The sequence below is a fragment of the Microcebus murinus genome, chromosome 7 (assembly GCF_040939455.1).
Source record: "Microcebus murinus isolate Inina chromosome 7, M.murinus_Inina_mat1.0, whole genome shotgun sequence".
NCBI lineage: Eukaryota > Metazoa > Chordata > Mammalia > Primates > Cheirogaleidae > Microcebus > Microcebus murinus.
The window spans coordinates 11,633,670-11,645,960 of record NC_134110.1 but is presented as its reverse complement, the minus strand read 5'-3'; positions in this window follow the sequence as shown (position 1 = coordinate 11,645,960).

Sequence of the window (12,291 nt, the reverse complement as noted above, 5' to 3'; positions counted from 1 at the left end):
GGTGCAAAGGCAACATTAAAGGGCTCCCATAAAAGTGGCAGGTTCTCTGTTACTGTACTCCTATGAGTAACTCCATTACACCCAAACTGTCTTTGACTGACAGTGTTCCTGTTGTCCATTGCAAATCCAACTCACTAGCTCCTGTTATACAATAGGACCTTGCCACTTCTACAGCCATCTGTAGCATAAACAAAATCAGTCATGTAAATTTCCATTTCGAATTATCTTTTTTTCTTATTTAGGCATATATTTTATGGAATTAAGCCTTGGTTGCTCATTTCTTTTTCTGTGTACCTAATCTAACCCATCATCCGAACAACAAAACTTCAAACTCGAATATCTAGAACCTTATACTAGGTTTTAGTTACTTTTTGACTAGCACTGGGGAGGTAGGATGGTCATACTGAGAAAAAAAAAAACAATAATAGGCAAATAAACTAATAGAACAAACCTGGTACTGTATCAGTTCAAATTCAGCCACTTATTAACTGGTGACCTTGAGCAATTTAATTTCCCTTATAGGTGAGTTGGAAATAGTGCCTACATGAGAAAATGAGTGTGAGGGTAATATATATTTTGAATATATCTGAGCCAAACCAGATTCTCAATAAATTGAATTGATGATGTGGTAGCAAGGATGATGATGATGATGATGCTCATGCATGTAAGTAATCCTTATCTCTATAACTGCTTTGGATTTTTTCAACATTTTATTATGAAAAAACCCTCAAAATACAGCAGCTGTTTTGGTGCCTTTCGATTGGGACTTGGGATCATTGCTGTATTTCAGAAAGAGCACCTCTGTGGTCTGAATCTAAAATCTGTGGTTGGCTGGGCACAGTGGCTCATGCCTATGATCCTAGCACTCTGGGAGTCCAAGGCAGGAGGATCGCTTGAGGTCAGGAGTTCGAGACCAGCCTGAGCAAGAGCGAGAGCCCATCTCTACTAAAAATAGAAAAAAACTAGCCTGGCATGGTGGCGTGCCTGTCGTCTCAGCTACTGGGGAGGCTGAGGTAGGAGGATCCTTCGAGTCCAGGAGTCTAAGGTTGCTGTGAGCTAGGTTCACACTAGCACTGGCACTCTAGCCCAGGTGACAGAGCAAGACTGTGTCTCAAACAAAATAAAATAAAGTGAAATAAAATAAAAAGTGGTCTTCAGCATTTCACGTTGGCGTCTGGTGATAGCATGAGTGCTCTGACTATCTGGGGGAAACTGGCAGGTAGACATGAAGGATTACTACTGCTAATGATAAACCACCTCCGCTTAGAGCCTCCTTTGGATCCTGTAAGTGGCAGAGATTGCATTATGCTGTGTGGCCACCAAGTAGCTGCATTTCCTCTTAAAAGATGCCCGCAGTGCTGCTGCGTTCTGAAGCTTAATGGATGAGGCCATGGTTGCCTCTCACAGGAAAAACAGGAAAATGCTACTGATTTTACACTGGAACTTTCTTCCTTCTCTACGGCTCTATTAAGACCTTCAGTAGACAGTCCAGTGTACTGTTTGTTTGTTTTTTTAATTTCATCTCAGATTACAAGATTTCTTTATTCTAACTGCCCACATGTTTGAAATCCAGGATCAATTCTAATTGATGAACATTTGTTACACATCTTTCATCAGGATAGGCACAGGGAATACAAAAATAAAATAATATACACATCCTTGTTAAAGGATAATTTCCCAAAAAAGAAGTTAAATATGGCTATCAGACAGATATAAAATGAACATGTGTCAGAGACTTTACTTAATTCATTATGAATAAGGGGACCATTAAAATGTTACCACCAGTTCAAAGAGAGTTTGTACAAATTTACAAATGGTAAACTGCCTTTTCTAATGGTAGTGGGAGAGTTGTCCCTCCACTGGACAGAACTCATTTGCATATCCGTAGATGAGAATTATTTGCATTGCTATTACATACCTAAAATTTACCAAGTTATAAAATAGTTCAAAGGCAATGAAAGGTGAGAATCAGATAATCTGGACTAGTGCTGTATACATAGTTTTTCATGGAAAAACTAATTTTTCTTTATATCCTAATGAAAAAAAGCATTAACACTTATTGGGTGCCTGTGTGCTGACACTACAGTAAAAACTATAAAATCCTCCTACATGGTTTGGAAGAGTAGTTGGTAGTACCTAATTTTATGACTAAAAATACAACTGAAATGTATTTCACTGTTTAAAGTTACCCTACTGGACAGCTGGAGAGATGGGATTTATTTAAATTTATATCTAATGATTCCAAAGACTACTTTTCCACCTACAGCATACTATCTCACCAAGAAATCAAGATGCAATGTAGGGAACAGATGTGTAAACAATAATTATATGCTGTGTGTTACAGTAAATACATGTTTGCACAAGAGGAGCACAGAAAAAAAATCTCATGTGATCTCTTTACTTGTGTGGCCCTTCATGTCACATAGACCTAGGGGCTTATATTTTTCTTAAGACTTGTTTTTTATTTTTAAAATTAGAATTACTTGTTAGTTTCACCTAACTTTTCAACTTCAGACCCTGGAGGCAATAATTTAAGAGCATCGTCTGTTTAGATAACTCATTTCATTTATTCAGGCATCATCCTCATCAGCTTTAAATTACTTTTTAGACATTTTATTTGCAACATAGTACAAATATCCTTTCTTAGAATTATTTTCGAGTTTTTAAATAATTGTTTTTTATTTTGGAGTGATTGTAGATTGACAGAAAAGTTGCAAAGAGAAGACTCAGAGTTCCCACATACCCATTAACCAAGTCCTCCCATTGCTAATGTGTTAAAATACCACAGTACATTTGTCACAACTAAGAAACTGACACATATTTACTATTCATATTAGCTAAACTCCAGGCTTTATTTGGATTTCACAAAATTTTTTTATTAAGGCTCACTTTGTGTTCCAGGATGTAGTCCAGCATAACAAAGGGCATTCAGTTGTCATGTCTCCCCAGTCTCCTCTGGTCTGGGACAATTTCTGTCTTTCCTTACTACTCACGACCTTAACAGTTTTGAGGAGTACGTCCAGGGCTGCCATAGTATGCCTCTCAATCCAGGCTGGTCTGTTGTTTTTCTTATGATTAGAAGAGGATTTAGAGTTTTGGAAAGGTGCTATGTAGATGAAGTACCTATCATGTCATATTGGGGAGACAGGCAACATGATAGCCACATGGTACCACTGGTGATGTTAACCATCTACACACTGTAATTTCTCAGAATGTTAACGAATCATTTCGGATCTTGTGCAGGTGCCTCATCACAAGTGTGGAGACGTGAGGTCTAGAAGGTGGGTGTTGTCCTCTGTTTTGCTCCCTGCTGCTCTGTGCTGTCCATGAGTCAGTGACCGGGCTCTCGCCACTGTCAATGTCCTTCTCCAAACAGGAAAGGACAAGAAAAACCACCAACCCTATTAAATGGTGTTTGGTTTACCCCAGCACAGGCCAGAGCAGGCGGAACACACTGGCTTCCAGTAATATACAAAGCAGCTCTGCTAAGTCATGCCTCATTCTCCTAATGCAAACTCGAGAAACTATGAGAGCATTTCCTGGGCAAATAATACACGGCCCCATTGCAAACATGTAAAGTGCCTAGGTAAGTTTTGAAATTAAGAAGACCCAGCTGAGTCACAGAGATCCCGGCCCTCCCAGCACTTTGGAGTCATCCAGTGGTCCTTGGTGGGTTTTGCACACGTCTCCCTCTTTTTGAGGATATAAGGATCACATCTCAGACCCTCTATGAATTCATGTGATGAAGGTATTCTCTAAAATACATGTACAATGAACAGAAAATAGCAATCTTTCTCTTTCTTTTTAAAGGATTCTTTCTCTCTGCACTTACACAGCCTGGCAGCATAGGCAGTTTTTCTTTATAAAGATGCCAGACTTCAAGGGGAAAAAAAAAATATCTCTGCATATATAGAACTTTTCATATAAAACAAAACTAATTTTTAGGTGAGTTTGGGAGGGGAAAAAGAACAAAGGAGAGTGAAAATATTTTTTATTTTCTTATTTTCTGGGTGGTTTGAAATGGGCTATGCCTACATTCTTTTAGGAGAAATACTACAGGGGACTGAATGTCTTTATTATGTGACTATGCTTGAGCAAATAAAGTATGTTTTGTTTGGCATTAGGCTGGCTGCTTTATCATCCTTTTAATGTATTATTGGATTCAATTTGCTAAAATTTTGTCTAGAGTTTTAACATCACTGTCCCTGAGGGTTATTAATGGACTATGAGTTTATTTTCTGTATTTCCTTGATCTGGTTTTAATATCAGGGTAATGCTAACCTCATAGAATGAGTTGAGAAGTGTATTTATTTTCTGCTGTTGCATAACAAATGTGGTGGCTGAAAACACCAGTTTGTTAGCTCAGAATTCTGTAGGCCAAAGTTCCATCATGGCCTGGGTGGCTACTCTGCTCAGCATGCCACAGGCTGTAAAAGCAAGGTAATCGGCTGGACTAGGATCTCATCTGGAAGCTCAGTGGGAAAGTCCACTTCCAAGCTTATTGTTGTTGGCAGGATTCAGTTCCTAGCAGAGGCAGGACCGAGGTCCCTGTTTCCTTGCTAGTCCCCAGCCACGAGCCCCCTTCATCTCCTAAAGTCTCCCCATATTCCTTGCCACCTGGCTCCCTCCATCTTCAACCCAGCAACAGTTTGTCAAATCTTACTTGCGCTTCAAGTCATTCCTCTGTGAGCTGCCAGAGAACACTACTTTTAAAGGGCTCATGTGATTAGGTCAGGCCCATCCCGATACTCTCCCCATCCTAAAGTCAACTGATTTGAGAACTTTATTGCATTCCTTTAAACTAACACCTAGATTAATGTGACTAAATTACTGGGAGAAGGTGTGTGTACAAGCAGGGGCTGGGAATTTATGGGGCCATCTTAGAATTCTGCCTGCAACAGGGAGTTCATGTATAATTGTGTATTATTTGTATTATTTCTTCCTTAAATGTTTACTAGAATTCATATGAAGCTATTGGGCTTGGAGTTTGTGAAGAAAGCTTTTAATTAAAATTTCAATTCTTTAATAGGTTCAGGGCTATGTAAGTTTCTTTATTTCTTCTTGGGTGAGGTTTATTAGTTTGTGTCTTTCAAAGAATTTGCCTAATTAACCTGCATTGTTGAATTTATTGGCATACAGTAATTCGTAAAATTCCCTTGATATTCACTAATATGTGTAGAATCTGTTGTAATATCATCTGTCCCATGAGTAATTTGGGTCTTTGCTGTTTACTTCTGGATCATAATGGGTAGTTTCTCAATATTATATATTAAGAATCTTCTCAGATGATTAGCTTTTAGCTTCATTTATTTTCTCTACTATTTTGTTTTCTATTTCATTGATTTACATTTTGATCTTTATTAATTGCTTTCTTCTGCTTGAGATTAAATTTGCCTTTGTTTTTCAAATTCTTAAAATGGAAACTTAGCTCATTGACTTGGGATACTGGTTCTGTTTTAATAGAATTGTTTAATATTGTAAATATGATGCTAATGTTGCTTTAAAGCATTCAACAAGTTTTACTATGTTGTATTTTCATTTTATTTTTCCACCCAAAATATTTTCTAATTTCCTCTTTGACACGTGACCTATTTAGATGTTTGTTTTTCCAAGTTTTAGGAATTTTCAAGACATCTTTCGGTTTTTGAACTCTACTTTAATTCTACATTTGTCAGTGAATACACATTGCATGATTTGAATAATTTTTAATTTATTGGGACTTGTTTTCTGGCCCAAATTATGGTCTATCTTTGTAAATGCTCCATGTATAGTAGAAAATAATATATATTCAAGTGTTTGGGAATGGATTATTCTATACATGAAAAGAAAGTCAAATTTGTTAGTAAAGTTATTCAACTTTCCTGTGTACATGTTGACTTTATGTCTACTTATTCTATCAATTATTGAAGGAGAAATATAAAATCTCTGACTACATCTGTGATTCTTTCTCTTTGCAATTTCCTTGCCCATTTTGCTTCATTAAATTTAAAGCTTTATCATTAGGTACATACAAATTTTGAATTGTTTTATTCTTTTTTTCTGTTAGCACTAAATAATATTCCATTGCCTGGATGTACCAGTTTGCTTATCCATTCACTACTAAAGAACATCTGGGTTGATTCTAAATTTTGGCAATTATGAATAAAGCTACCATAAACATCTGTTTGAAGGTTTTCTGTGTGGACATAATTTTCAACTATTTGGGTAAATATCAAGGAGCGTGACTGCTGTATCATATGGCAAGATTATGTTTAGTTTTGTAAGATACTGTCAAACTATCTTGCAAAGTGGATGTAACATTTTGCATTCCCACTAGTAAAATTCACGTCTTTGCCAATATTTGGTGTTGTCAGTATTCAGTTTTTTTGCCACTTTCATAGATTTATTTGTAGTGGTATCTCATTGTTTTAATTTACATTTCCATGATGATATATGATGTGAAACATATTTTCACATGTTTATTTACCATCTATATATCATCTTTGGTGAGGTGTCTATGAATGTCTTTGGATCATTTTAAAATCATGCATTTGTTTCCTTATTAGTTTTAAGAGTTTTGATTATTTTCTTTTCTATATTTTGAATAACAGTCCCTTTATCAGATATATTTTTTGAAAATATTTTCTCCAAGTCTGTGGCTTATCTTTTCATTCTCATCAATGTCTTTTGCATAACAGAAATTTTTAATCTTAATGAAATCCAGCCTAACAATTCTTTTTGTTATGGCTTGTACCTTTGATGTCCTACCTAAAAATTATTGCTGGATATGAGGTCATGTAGATTTCCTCCTATGTTATCATCTAGGAGTTTTACATTTAGGTCTGTGAACCATTTTAAGTTAATCCTTTAAAGTTATAATATCTGTGTCTACATTCATTTTTTTTGCATGTGGATATCCAATTGTTCCATCATCATTTGTTGAAAAGATGATCTTTGCTCCTTTGTCAATCATCAGTTGACTATATTTATGTGGATCTATTTCCAGGCTCTCTCTTCTGTTCAAATTCATCTATTTGTCTATTCTTTAACCACTACCACAGTCTTGATTACTCTAGCTTTTTAATAAGTCTTGACTTTGGGTAGTATTAGTCCTCTGACTTTGTTCTTCTCTTTCAATATTGTGTTTACTATTCTGGGTCTTTTGCCCAATATTTTTATTTTTGATTTCTTTGTGTTTTCATATAGTTCATTTTTTTAGGCAGCATGTAGACAGGTCTTGGTTTTTTAATCCAACTTGACATTTTTCTTTTAATTGGGGTGTTTGGACCATTTACATTTAATGTGATTATTGTTATTATTAGCTTTAAATCTATCATCTTGCTATTCCATTTGTCCTATCTGTTCTTTGTTTCCTTTTACTCTTTTTTTTACCTTCTTTGGGATTAGTTCAGTATATTTTTTATGATTCCATTTTGTCTCCTTTTTGGTTTATAAGCTATCCTATTTATTTTAGCCATTTCTTTAAGGTTTGCTTTGAACTTACCAAGATCTATCTGCAAGTGATATCAGACCATTTTATATGAAGTATAAAAAACTTATAATAATATACTTCCATTTCCTACCTCCTGACTTTTATGCTATTGTTTTATACTTTACTTAATAATAAAACTGAGCAATGGTGTAAAAGAAAGAAGGAAGGAAGGGAAGGAGAGAGGGAAAGAAGGAAGAAAAAGAAGAGAGACAGAGGAGAACAAAATTAACTGTAATCTTTGATCTGCAATTCCAAAATTAAAGAAGCAATGAAAAATCAGAAGATTTTCATGACTTAGTTTACAGCAATTCCAGACCCAATCTTAGTTAATTTGGTGGCAAAGCCTGACTGAAAATAGCATAAGGTGAATGAATTTTGGTCACTATTTATCCCCCTTACTGTAATTATTCATATATTTTGCTACATAAAGTCGTGTCCAAAAAGTTAACATAGCAGACCTGAAACTGCTATCCTTAAAAGAGTGTGCTTATGAGATTGGCTCCTGACTGTCATCTGGGAACTTGGATTTAGGGAAGGTTGCTATCATTCCCTAAGTCATAAGAGTGGCTCACTGTGCCTAAATAGTTTATACAAACAATGTGGTTTATGCCGAAAACTTGTTTTGCTCTTGGGAGTCTGGAGTTTTGGCAAATGCAAGGCAGAGGGTATTTATGTGTCTAATCCCCAATAAAAACACTGGGTACTGAGTCTCTAATGATTGTTCTTGGCAGACAACATTTCACATGTGTTGTCACAATTTGTTGCCAGAGAAATTAGTGCATCCTGTGTGTCTCCACTTGGAAAGGACTCTTGGAATCTTATGCCTGGTATCCTCCAGACTTCTCCATATGAACTTTTTTTCCTTTGCTGATTTTTCTTTGTATCCTTTTGTTGCAATAAACCATAGCGAGGAATACAAATACATGCTGAGTCTCAGGAGTCTTCCTAGAAAATCACCAGACCCGAAAGTAGTCTTGGGGCCCCTTGACAAGAAAGTGAATGTGACTGATTATACAGCGTTGCTCTAAACCTTGCTGGGATTGTTGTGTAGCATATACTATATGCACTGTGTAACTTTTATAAAATCCCTAAAGTTATGAATTTAAAAACACATGTGTCCAGTGATTTTGGATTAAAAAAATGTGGAAATATGTCCACAAACATATGCACAATAAAATGTAAATAGTTTGCATATATAACTAATAAGTTTTTTTCATTAACCACTGATCTTTTCCAGGTAGGATAAATGGTGATACCTTAGGCCAGGGTGATGATGATGAAGACACTACTAGTAGTAGTAATATTAATAATAACAGCAACATTTTTTAAGTTCTCATACCCAGCACCAGCCACTATTTATAATCTGCATAACAATTCAGTGAAGTAAATATTATTATGCCTTTTTTATTATTGTTCAAAGTAAACTGAAGCTCAAAGAGGTTAGGCAACTTGACCAACATCAAAAAATTACAAGGTTTGGAGACCAGATCTAAACTCAAGGTTATGTAGCCATATGTCTGAGCCCTAATCACAAAGCCTTAGGAAGTGAGAGCCTGCACATAGCCCATTTCTCTACCTTCTTTCATTATCTCTGTCTCCATTGTACACAGATTCACCTTTTGGACGTTCACCAGTCTGAGCCTCAGGCTCACTTACAGAATTACGTGCAGACTGTTTACTTCCCTAAGGTACTGCTATTAGTTGCCAGCAGAGGAGGTGCTTTTGTGTCCCCTTCTTGAGGTTTTGTTCCTTTACCATTTAATCTCTGCCATATGTTGATTCCCTTTCATGCAAGTGATCTTGTATCAAATCATTTTTTAAGTGCAGATAAAGACAAACTTTATCAATCCCATTTTATAGTTGAAAAGAAAACAAGTCACAGAGGAGAAGGAAAAAAAAAGTAAGTCAAGATGGAAGATAGAACTCAGGTCTCAAACAGGACCGGATTAGGCAGGCCTGAGAGGTGAGTCTGACATTTGGTTTATTTGCATGTAACGTGTACTTCATGTCCCAAGCTCAGAGCTGAGAAAACTGTGCTTGGAAGGTCATTTATAGCCAGGAGGGAAATATAACAAGGGACATATGGGGAAAGGCTCAGAGAAAAAGGACATTACACCAAGAGGCAAGGGGTCTAGGTTCCATCATTGTAGCTCTGCTTCTGGATGATTTGATATCGGGCATGTCACTTAGTTTTACTGAGCCTCAGTTACCACTGAAATCAAGATGGGATTATTCAAAAATTACCCCTGAAGTCTCTTTCAACTAAAAAAAAATTCTCTGATCATCCAAAATAAATTTTCTGGGTCAAAATAGGCATCATAAGAGGCATGTGAAGATTAAAAGATAAAAGACTCTTCTCAGTTAAATATTCTCCTTGAAGGACTAACTTAAGGACTAAGTCAATATCTGCCACAGGTTTCTTAAGGGCTGCCCTATCTTCATATCCTGAGGCTTGTATTTACCTTAAAATGTCCTCTAATTTATATGAGGTCTCACAGGTGCTAAGAGAACAATGCCAGAGTCATTGTATTCTAGGGACTGGCAGGTTCTATCTGAATAAATTTAATTTCATCTTTCTTCTTTTGTGAATAAATTATTTTTCCCTTAGTATAGAAATCTGGGTTAGTATTTCAGTACCAACACTGCATGATACTTTTGTTTCATGGCTGCACTAGGGATTATCCTAAATGACACAGGAGGCAATAAATTATAGCTGAGAAAACACTGGATTTAGAGAAAAAAGAGAACCTGTATACTAACAATGCCACTGACTGACTATGTAATGTGACTCTGCTCAGAAATGAAGTCAGAGTAGAAAGGCCAGCCCTGCCTTTCTCACTGACTTGGTGAGATGAACAAAGTGGTCTGTTACCTGGAGCCCATATGTAAGTGCAGCCCACTGAGTGCATCGCAAGAGGCTAAATGTGAATGTCCCTGATTAAGTGCTACTTGGAAATACCTGTGAGGATGGGAATTAGCACCCACGTTCACCTTTCTGCCCAATAGGTTACGTGTTTTAGCTTGGACACCAAGGTGGAAGTAAAAGTCCAAAATTATCAGTCAAGTAATGATTCCAGGAGTTATTAATATTAATAATACTGTTGTTACTATCAGCAGGTTAAATGTATTAAATGTTTACAGTCAACATTCGACTGCTCAGTACTTTGGCCATATTAACTCTTCTAACCTACAGTGGTAGGTACAACCAGTGTCTGCATTGAACACCTAAGACAATTGTGGTCCAAAGGGGTTGAACCTACCGAAAATGACATAGCAGTCAGTGGTAGAGCTACGTTTTGAACCAAGATCCAGTTCTAGAATTCATTTGGATACAGAAGCAGACATCCAGTATCACAGCAGAAACAGCTAGGGCTGTGGTCCCAACCCCAGTACAGTCCTTGGCCTATTGGGGACCGGGCAGCAGAGTCCGCCCCTCCATCTGTAGAAAAATTATCTTCCATGAAACTTAGGAAATGGGGGTGGGGAGTTGGAGGGCAAGCTTCATCTGTATTTGCAGATGCTCCCCATCACTCACTTCACCGCCTGAGCTCTGCCCACCCTCCATGGAAAAATTGTTTTCCATGAAACCAGTTCCTGGTGCTGAAAAGGTTGGGGACTGCTTACTAGAGAAAGCCATCATCTTCGGAAATATGTAGGTTACAAACTTGATACTTAAAGAACACACTATGCATTGACAAATTCTACAGTTTTACAAACAATTCTGATATTAGAAAGCTAAATCCCAGGGCAAAGAAAACATAGACAAAAAACAGAACTTTAGATAGGCTACAACAGCAACTATTCTCTTGGTATTTCTATTAATACTTAAGGGTTACTATTATCTTCTTTTCAAGGAGTAAACAAATATCAGAACCTAATCATATATTTTGTAGTTGTCAATCATGTCATAAAATTTGTATGTTTCTTAGTGCAGAAGGTGGGTTGAACCCTCCGTGTTGAATCTTTTAACTATCTTTGCATAGCTCCTCTCCCAGATCTCCAAGTAAGATATAGATCAGACATTGGCAAACTTTTTCTATAAGGCAGCAGATGGTAAACATGGTCAGCTTTTCAGGCCACATAGTCTCTCTCACAACTACTCAACTCTGCCAGTGTAGCAAGAAATTGCTCATAGACAATATGTAAATGAATGAGCATGGCTGTGTTGCAATAAAACTTTATTTGCAAAAGGAATCAAAAGGCCTTTTGCCAACCCCTGGTATATACATGGTTGTCTATATTAGGTAGGGTGACCAGCTTACTCCATTTTGCCTGGAGCTTTCCCAGGTTCAGCACTGAAAGTCCTGTGTCCCAAGAAACCCCTCATTCAAAGGCAAACTAGAAAGGTTGGTTAGCATAGACTATTAAGCTGGTTCTATTTGTAATATACAATATTCCTGAAACACAGAGCACACCAAGTATGATAAGAATCACCCATTCCCTCTTAAAATTGCCTTGGCTAAACTTTGATCTGTCAGCACAAAGTTAAAAATGACAAATACATTCTTTAAACCCCCAAGAATTATGCACATATAAGGGAAAGAAGCCAGATCCCGATTTTACTCTCCTACATCTGCTTCTATACAGGGACTTCATACTTCCTCCCACCATTGGTCCTGTCTTCAGACAAAGCCACAAACCATGTTGGCAAGGTGTTTGAACATCTCAGGTGATGAAAGTCGAGTTACAATAGAATCGTCATTCTTGGACTAATTATTATTGTTCCATATTAGAGGGAGCCCCAGAGAGTCTGCTGAGTATCAGTGGATAAACAGCAGGGAGAATCTTTAGGGACTGAGATAATATGGAAGAAAAGCAAC